The sequence below is a fragment of the Nematolebias whitei genome, chromosome 15, assembly GCF_014905685.2.
Source record: "Nematolebias whitei isolate Nwh7 chromosome 15, NemWhi1, whole genome shotgun sequence".
Taxonomy (NCBI): Eukaryota; Metazoa; Chordata; class Actinopteri; order Cyprinodontiformes; family Rivulidae; genus Nematolebias; species Nematolebias whitei.
The window spans coordinates 8,255,742-8,266,470 of record NC_056512.1 but is presented as its reverse complement, the minus strand read 5'-3'; positions in this window follow the sequence as shown (position 1 = coordinate 8,266,470).

Genomic DNA, 10,729 nt, shown 5'->3' with positions numbered 1-10,729 from the left:
AGTTTTGATCCAGACCCCAAGGTGCTCGGATGACCATCACAGACCAAATGTGGGGTTGATACCTCCGTCAGGCTGCAGTTGATGTTAGTGACCTTGGACAGATGGACCACCAGCTTTTCTTTCAGCCTTTCTGTCTTCAGTTTGTCTCCCTTGGTCGGAGTCCAGTTCAGCTTTGTGCAGCAGTTCATAGCTCAGAGACTTGACTGGATGTTCCGCTGTTGACAAACTCCAGGACCCCCTCTGGACAGTTAATTCAGTTTGTTGTTGGACTGATCTATCTTTGCTTTGAAAAGTCATATTGTTTGGCTGACAATTTCTTTGTTGTTGTGTCAGTGGTGCTCGACTGACAGTTTCTTTGAACCATCCCATTGGTCAGTTTCCTAGACCCAACTTTAGCGTCCACCTGAACACATCTGGGATCCGATCCGGCACCCAGCACCACAGGGTCACGATCAACACTCAGATGGATGCTGTATGTATCTGAAGGCTACCTGTCTGTGTTTTGTGGGCCTAGCCAGACTCACCTCCCCAATCCACAGCTCTGTCTTCTCAGGCTGCTGAGAAGGAAAAATAAACAATCCAATTATTAAAAGTCCGATTCAACATTCATCTGTTATCAACATTAATCATCTGTTAGCAAGTTCTTATCTGGGACCACAGCGTTTACCTTCAACAGAGTCATTCCAGTGTCCTGGATTGCACAACAGATGTTTTAACCCTCAATTACATAAGAGTGAAACTTTCATTAAACACTGCACAATCCAATTCTTTACGCCTACTGCATAAAATATTCCATTCAAAATAATGTCTTCAATCGTTTAGAATATGTGTTTTGACTCACCACCTGACAGTGAGGACCACTCTCAGGTCTACATTATCCATTTAGACTTTGTAAAGGTTTAGGCAGCATGATTATATGTAATCACTGCTTGTTATATACCAAATCTGCAAATTATTCCATCTCATAACTATTCTTGTTCACTGCATCCTAAACAAAATACTTCTAATTCAATTCAATTAAGACTATGTCTACACTTCAAGACGTCACAGAGACCATTATCACTGCACAACACGTCTACATGCACCGTTGTTCACAAAGCACAACTTCTTAAACTCACCATGTACTCAACTCTGTTCTCCTTATGCACTCATAGGACCTGTGTGAAATCTCAAGATGTTTAGAGTCATTTCATTTACCCACTAGAATTGTAGTTTTCCCATAAATAACCTACTTGAGGTAGCTCTTAGAAGGGAACAGCTCCTAAACTCTAAACAACATTTTCAATATGTGATAAAGTCCTTTAGACTGATTAATTTAACCCAAGCATTTCAATTCGTGTTTAGTTAAGAGTTTCTTTGACCAGAAAAAAATTTCTTCATTTTACAAGTGTCAAGGATTTTGTTTATTACTTATTTTACATTCTGTCGTTTTTTATTTGAATTTAAAACCTGATTTTATTGTCAATTCCAAGAAGAAATTCTGACCAATTTGTTTACAATATGTCATCCAGAAATGCTTACTTAATTTGACCTGTTTATGATGTTCATTTCTCCTTCTTCCTTCGGCTTTTCCCTTTTCAGAAGTCACCACAACGAATCATCCTCCTTATTTCCTCTTAGGCCTTCGTCAGACCTACTCCTCACTTCCTCCAAGACCACCCCTACTCCGTTTCTCTTTCTATCCACACCCTGATAAAACAGTTTGAGCCCAGCACCACTGCTGCGAGCCTTGTTGCTCTTCCACTTGGTCTCTTTGACACCTCAACCATTTACCTTCCTTCTCTGCATCATGTCAGCAGCTCTCTGTCAGCAGCTCTCTACCTTTGCCTGTCTGTTCAGTACGTTTGTTATCAATTTACCTCTGTCCCTCGCCCGCTTAGTGAGTGGCTGTCTGCCATCTTCATCTTCCCACACAGCGAGCTGTTCCAACAATACCTCCAGCTGACTCCCTCTGACTCCACCTCTCGGTTAATTACAGCTCGTACACGGGATGTCCCCCTCTGGCCCTCTGAGTTTCAAACCATTGCTGCAGATCAACTGTTCCAGAGGTCACTGCCTCCTCCTTTACCTCTGACACTGATTGAACACACAAATGTTTTTTGACCTCGCTCTCTTATCCCCGTTTATGTCTGGCCTCCGACAGCTGTAGTCTAATCAGCTGCTGATTATTCTTCCTATTTTAAACGATGTATTACATTTCTCTCCCAACGTTCAGTGACTGAAAATGGCGTTCAGATCTCCTCCTGCCAAGATCACCCCTAAAATGAGAGCATTAAGAATGTTCAGCCAACGACCTCCTCTCTGCTCACCATTGTTTTACCTGGTCCAACCTCTGACCACCTGTCAGGCTGCTTCCTAGCCTGCCTGATGATGTACCACCTCCAAGCACCTCCTGTCTCCTCTACAGTTCCTGTGAATGAACCTTACTAAACAGTGTGGTTTGTTTGCCTATCGGACTACTGAATGTTTTCTGACCTCACCCACGTTTGGTCTTAACTAGGTGTTTTCCACAACTACCTGTCTGACAGTCTGTCCATCCATCACCTCGTTCCTTCTCACGCGGAATGTATTACAACAGAGTCCGTGTACCTCCCTCTTTTAAGCTGTATTCAGCTTACTTCAACGTTTTTTACTTCTACTGACTTATTTCTGCTAATTTCTGAGCATTGTGCTCCTGTCAGCCAATGTTTGGAAGATTCACATATTTCTGCTTCCATTTCAGATACTATTTAGCTGTTTCATGCCAATATCATCTAATTCCACCTTTCTTTTTAAATTGATTCAACTTTTACAGCCTAATTCAGGAAAACCAAGCTCTACCCACTTACTTCTGGTACATTAGATTATTTCTGCTTGTTTTAGCTATTGGTCTGCTGGTCTCTAGCTAATTGCCTCCATTTCTTTTTGATAATTCCCATATTTTGTGCACGTTTATACTTATTTCATATTCAAAATTGTTCCATATAGTTTAGATTGTTCACCAATATGCTCTTAACTTATGTATTGATCCTGTTTCCACAGGAGTCACATGTTTCTCATTTATGAGTTCCACACCTGATGACAATGTTCACACACTCAGGCTTCAAATCTTTTTTATTTTCATCCACAGCTGGCCCCGTTGTGATAAAACAATTCACAAGTCTGTATTATGAGTACAGACTTGTCCTTGCCTTATACAACAGCGCCCCCTTTCGGTAAGGATATGGAAGCTCCACTCACCCACAGACACACACACACAGAAAAAAGAAAAAAGCAACCCTTTGCTTCGCCCCCACACACAGCTCACTCCCCCCTCTTTTTTCCTTCTCTCTATTGTTTCGTCTAACTCAACACCTCCGGCCTTGAAGCCTTTACACAACATAGAAAAAAACGGCGCAAACAAAAAGTATTACAACGTCCTACCCCTAAAGTGATCCCTGATCACCGGAAATTCGGCAAAACTAACTAAGTCCAAGACTTTCACATTTCCCTTTGAACTAAATTATTAATGGCGCCTAATTTTCCGGCCAGTCAACGACCGTAGTGGAAGGCGCGCACCACGGCTCCAAGTCCCTGACTCGGTGTCCGTTTATCTCGTCAGATCAACGGATTGGTCGCCACTCCCGCTGAAAAAAGGGAAATGTCGTTCACGTCCGACGTGAACTCCCAGCAGGCCCTTTCACCTTCCTCCAGCACGATTCAAACTCGTGAAACTAACTAAAACACTACCTAAACGTCAAAGAAATCGTTTGGCGCTTAAACTCTCTAAATATCGTAACCCACTTCGTCAGAATTAACACGAATCACCGGAAGTTAGCTTAAATAAACCATCTTTATTTCCGGAGATGGCTGCATACACACCAACAGAGGAATTTGAATTTGGTTTGAATTTGGTTTACGGCCGAATAGCCAGTACTCCGGACCTTAAGGTCCAAACAGGTAACCATCTTACCTGAAATTATCGGGCCCAGTTCCTCTGCGTGTGCACCGCAAACCACCTCGATCCAATTCAGTCTAGGCGGCGTCTCGCTGCACGTTGGTGGTCACCATCTGTTGTGGTCCGTTACCACGTCGTGTTAAAGACAGCTGAGACATCGCCCTCGGTATAAAAGATTTATTTGACAAACAGGAGTTACAGGTATTCAGAGACAAACAATTACATTTGTAAAATATATGCATATATTTGGAGCATTAAGAACAAACCGTCTCGTGGTGTGCTCTCCCGGAAATGCTCGCTGGGCGTGTGTCATTTCTGGCCTTTTATCAAAGTTCGAGAAGGCTAGCTTTATGATTGGTTTAGACTCGGTTACTATGGTTACTGGTCTAGCCCGCCCCCCCTTACTGCATTCCAGAGATAAGATATGGAGGCTTGGTTTCTTGTCTGCTTTCGGACTGTTCACACTCTAGTTTCAGATTAGCTTGATTATACCTTATTGATATTTGAGTTAAAATTGTTTCTTTCTAGGAATAATTAATAACTATTGATTATTATCTAACTCATGTTTATGTGTTCTTAACTGATCCCTTATTATACTTGTGTTTTAGTTCAGTTGAAGTCACCCTGCCCCCACATCTAGTAACCTTCTGTTGTAGCTTACTGTGGCGATTAACCCTGTGTCCTCTCACCTAAACCGACCCTGTATCAAACAATGATTAAACGATTAAATGTTAATTGTTATTATCATAAGGACCTGAGGGATTTTATTTAGTCAAACTATATTAAGTCTAAATTAAAGAAATGTGTTCTAGCTTTATTTATGTTAATCAGTGTGTATGTGAACTTGTAAAATTATCATTAGCTAATATAAGATTATATAAAAAAGGTAAAATAGTTAGAATGTGTAAACATTTTCTATAAATATAGTTCAACCCTTGAAGAAAGGCACACACACACTTTGTATAAAATGACATTTGAATGCTTGATAGGAAATATAAAAAGGTATAAACATATGAAATCCAACAATATCCACATTGCTCTACAGCCTGTTTTGTGTAGGATTTCTCTTTCTGCCTGGCTCCCGAGTTAGTGGGGATGCTGTCTGCTCTTTGATACAGAGTCCTGATGACTCCTAACTTGTGCTCCAAAGGGTGATGGGAGTCAAACTGCAAATACTGGTCTGTGTGGGTGGGTTTGCGTTACACCTCGGTTTGCAAATGTCCTCTATCAGAGACAGACCTCACAGTCCAAGAAAGCAAACCTGCCATTTTTTACATCTTCTCGTGTGAACTTGATGTATTTATCCACAGAGTTGATGTGGATAAATAATAAAATGGAGTAGAACTGTGTGGATGTGGATGTGGATAAAGCTGTGTATCACTCAGCCCCCTGTGAATAGTAAGCAGCCATCAGTGTGCTAATGATCCATTGTTAGGCTGATGGTCCTTCTTGAGCATGTGATCAGCTGGTTTTGGTTGTCAGCAGCAAACTGGTTGATCCACTCTGAGAAGATGCTATTTAAGAGACTGAGCTGAAAACAGCACCTCAGACTGAGGAAGTCTCTTGGATGAGAGACGAAACGTTTCTATATTTCTTTTGCTTTGTTTTGTTTTTTGTTTATTTTGAATGTTCAGAGGACCAGATTGAACTTTTTTGGATTTTTCTACCTGGATTATTGAGCATGCATCAGGATATTAATGATAATCCTGCAGTTGCTGTGTCCACAAACACAGTAGTGCTGAGGAGAGTGAAAATACACAAAATGGTAACAAATGCATGTACAGAAAAATATGTTTAAAAAAGAATAGAAAGAGAAGACTTCCATCCATCCATCCATTATATTTTTACTCGCTTCTTCCTTTTTGGGTCACGGGGGTCACTGGTTCCCATGTCCAGCTCTCTCACTGTGCGAGAGGTGGGGGACACCCTGGACATGTCTCCAGTCCATCACAGCACATAGAGACAAACAAGATAAACAACCCAACAAGATAAACTCATTCACTCACACCTAGGGACAATTTAGAGTTACCAATCAGCCTAACATGCATGTTTTTGGACTGAGGGACAAAACACCCACATGCATGGAAAGAACATGAAACTTCACCCACAAAGGTCCCAGACCGCGATATGAACTGGCAACCTTCTTGCTAAGAGGAGTCAGCTCTACCAACTGCGCCACCGTGCCACCAAGAGAAGACTTTAAATAGTAAAATATTTTTAAACTTTCTGTCTCTGCTCTATTTTGACAGATCTAGAGTATTGTTGCCTGGTGCCCAAAAACAAATGGCAGTCAATAAAGTTTTTTTTAACACCTTGTCAATCCCACTGGCACATGTTCCATTGAGGAAGCTGAGTCGTGGGACTTTGGGGTTGGTCTGTCCATAACCATGGCTGAGGTCGCCATGATAGTTAAACAGCTCCACAGCGGCAGGTGATTCCATGATAGAGGAAATTTGCAAACCGAGGTGTACCGCAAACCCACCCACACAGACCAGTATTTGCAGTTTGACTCCCATCACCCTTTGGAGCACAAGTTAGGAGTCATCAGGACTCTGTATCACAGAGCAGACAGCATCCCCACTAGCTCGGGAGCCAGGCAGAAGGAGAAATCTTACACAAAACAGGCTCTAGAGCAATGTGGATATCCTAACTGGGCCTTCCTGAAAGCAGAGAAGAAACCCAAACAGGACTCCAGTCAGCCATCAGGTGAAAAGGAGGAACCCAGACCCAGACCAGTGGTCATTCCGTATGTTTATGGGGTATCAGAGAAACTGAGACGTTTGTTTTCTAAACATAACGTCCCAGTGGCTTTTAAACCCCAAAATACATTACGGCAAAGACTGGTTCATCCCAAAGATCCAGTCCCCCGGCACAAACAGAGTAATATTGTGTATGCTGTTCAGTGTCAGGAGGGCTGTGATCAGTCTTACATTGGGGAAACAAAACAGCCACTGGCCAAAAGGATGGCCCAGCACAGAAGATCAACATCATCAGGCCAGGATTCTGCGGTCTACACTCATCTCCAGGCCAGCGGTCACTCTTTCAAGGATGAAGATGTTCACATCCTGGACAGAGAGGAACGATGGTTTGAGAGAGGAGTAAAGGAGGCCATCTTTGTGAAAAGAAATCGTCCATCATTAAACAGGGGTTGAGGCCTCCGGGTTCAACTTTCCCCCTCTTACAATGCTGTGATTGCTAGTATCACTCAGCCCTCTGTGAGTAGTAAACAGCCATCAGTGTGCTAATGACCCATTGTTAGGCTGATGGTCCTTCTTGAGCATGTGATCAGCTGGTTTTGGTTGTCAGCAGCAAAACTGGTTGATCCACCCTGAGAAGGTACTATTTAAGAGACTGAGCTGAAAACAGCACCTCAGACTGAGGAAGTCTCTTGGATGAGAGACGAAACATTTCTAGATTTTTTTGCTTTGTTTTGTTTTTTGTTTTTTTGAATGTGCAGAGGACCAGATTGAACTTTTTTGGATTTTTCTACCTGGATTATTGAGCATGCATCAGGATAAATGTGATTTACATCCAGAAAAAAAGGAATTCAAGTTTCCAAAAGCAAATTTTCTTAATGAAAGTAAAAGAGCTGCTCCAACATGCAGCCACCTTGAGCGGTGCAATTCTAGAACTCGTTCACGCATAAAAATCGCTCTGTTAATGATAATCGGTAATCACTCTGTTCAGGCCCGAGCTACAATTTTTTCCGCCAAATGATTTGGAGTTTTGGGGGCCTTAACATATCCCAAAAGTCACCAAATTTGGTGGACGTTTCAGAACTGGCGAAAAATTACGTATTTTAAGGGCGTGGCAAAAATTGCAACAGAAATGGATCAAGAGCGCCACCTAGAAATTTTCAAAATACCCTCAGCATTAACCTTAGTTTGTCGTAGAAACATGAAATTGGGTACACTTGTCCAATTCCACAAGATGCACAGAAAACCCTCTGGCACCAACATTGTATAGTAAACAGGAAGGCGGCCATTTTGGAATGCCTGGCCAATTTTCACACCTTTTTGGCGGTTTACAGCCTCCGCATTTGAACAAACTCATCCTAGGGATTTCGCTCAATCGGTTTCAAACTTGGCCGTTTGGTCAAAAGGCATGGGGGACGCAAATTTATCTAAACGGTTTGTTTTGGAGCATGCTAAAGGGGCGGGGTCAGACCTCAAAATTGGACATCTCGCCATGAAAAACGAAACGCTAAGAGCTCCTACACAAAAACTGTCTGACACATCAAACCTTTAGTCAATGATACACATCCGGTCCCCTGCAAGACTGAATGGTCAAATCATGACATCACTTAAACCATGCCCCCTGACAACAGGAAGTAACTTGTTTTGCTTGGAATGCTTCCTCTCTGACATATTTGACCTAATCAGGATGATCCTATGTAAGAAGACATTTAACAAGTTGGTCTGACTTGCTTTAAAGCACAAACCGTTTTTGCTGGAGGATGTGGGTGTGGCGGTGTGCCGAATTCAATAGTGACTCCGTTACAATATGTTTTAAATTGCACAGATTTAAGCCGAGGTGCACCAAAATCATTATGATCGATTGTCATCCACCCCTTCAACAGGAATCCATGATAATTGGCCAAAAGCCTCCACAGCGCCACCTACATTTTTTCCTACAGTTATACCTCAGTGATACAACATCCGCTCTGCACCAGATTTAATGTGCGTCAGCAGTGAGGACTTTTAGACACATTGATTTTATGCTTTAACATATGACTCAAGTGCACCCCCTAAATTTATTCAACAGTTATATCTCAATGATACATCATCCTATCCGCACCAGATTTTTTTATGCGTCATCTGTGAGCATTTCTATACACATTGGTATTGTTGTTTAACATTTGACTCAAGTGCGCCCTCTAAATTAGTCAAACTGTTATATCTCAATGATCTCAATATACTCGAGTATTTTGTATTGTTTTAGTTAAGTCTTATGCATATTAATTAGTTGTGATGTTCATCTATTTGAGACCACCCGCATGACATTTCCTATTGAAACATCTGTTCCTCATTACACCATGAGCCAGACAGTCAGAGGGGCCTTGTTGAGTGTGTGAAGCCATCAGAATATTAGTTCCCAGAAACTGCTCGCACATAAATCATTGCGATATAGAGGCGCCTGACCCGATCAACATGGAACTGTTTGTTTTAGCCCTTAAGGCAAAGGATCCACCATCTGGAACCTGTCAACTACCCTATGGGGCCAAGAATGTTTTATGACATGTGGAGGTGTATAAATGAAGCTGTACTGATTTTGAGAACACACAGAACTCACTGAGCTGCGTTTTTTGTTCATGTGTTTTCCTTCTGCAGAAGAGAAATAAACTTTACTACGTGTTTTTTAAACAAAGTTCTCAGTCTGCTAAATTTTATTGAACAACAAAGTTTGATGAAACTCCACAATTTGGCGTCACAAAGAGGTCCTTCGCTGGCCTGTCCACTTCACTGGAAGCAAGGACGGTGGCTGATCACTGGGAATCATTGTATTCTTCCTCCGAACCTCCTGTAGGATATTGAGAGTGGGAGGGCATTCTGGTTGTCCATCGGAGGGGGGCAGCTTCGAAAGGATCCGAACTTTACTGAGTGACCCATATCAAAACAAAGGTAAAAACAATTTTATATAAAAGTAGGTTTTATTTCAAAACTGAGGTAGATTTGTGTATAAACAAATCGAGAAAATCAAGTAGGTTTTAATGATTTAAAACTGAGGTAGATTTATAAATAATAAATCTAGGTAAGTCTCTTTTAGGAGACTGAGAATAAAGTCATAAAAATGGGGTCAGGAAATAGTAAATCAGATGATTATATTCCTTGTAGTCCAGAAGCTGACGGGATGCGCAGACTACACGGAGATTTGAGTCTCAGTTTCGTCCCTCCGTGGCATTCCAAATTTGATTTTCCCAAAAATGGTTCTTTTGATCCAGCAGAAATTCAAAAATTAGAAGAACAGTTGTTAAGACAGAAACAAAAAATGTGTAATATGAAGAAAATACCACAGGATATTTTTGTAGCAATGCACAATCATGAGCAAGTGTTTAAATTATGTAAAAATCAATCCAAAACAATTACTCAAAAAACAGCGTCTGAAACATTTCAGATGGCTCAGAAAATTGAAAAATCAACCAAATTGGCTCTAAAAAATGAGACAATGACAAACTCAAAAACTGTATCAAAAGCTAAGTCAGGAAAAGAAGCCAGATCATTAAAAGACAAACTAAACGTCTCTCTCTCCTCTCTTTCTTTTTCCTCACATGCACTGGAGTCCTGCGGATCTCTGCCTCCCACAGCACCTCTCTACCCCTCCCTGACCGGCTTCACCGCTCCTCCACCCTACACACCACCAGTTCCAAGAAAAGACCAAAAGAACACGAAAAAGCTGTCTGCCACCTCTGTATCGTATCTAACGCCTACCCCAGTATGGGCACTCGATTCAGACGATGATTTCCAAGGCCATGGTCACATTTCAGAGGAGGAGAACAAACCCACTGATGAACTCTCTCTGGGAGAAGGAACGTCAGCCCCAGCATCTGATTCAGAGGAAAAAAGTGATGAAACCTCACTAGTGTCCTCGCTGAAGACCCCAGCTGATAACAGAGGTCCGGTTGCTGGAACCAGTACTACAGTCATCACAAGACAAATGGGAAAGATTAAGGCCCTTGAAGAAGAGAAACTGGACGACATTAAACAGCAGGACCGAAAGAAAAAACAACAAAAAGGAGGATCATCATTGTCTGACCTTATCCAAGCTGCTGTTATGGTCGAGGTTGTACCCAGGATGAAGGACCAGAAAACTGAA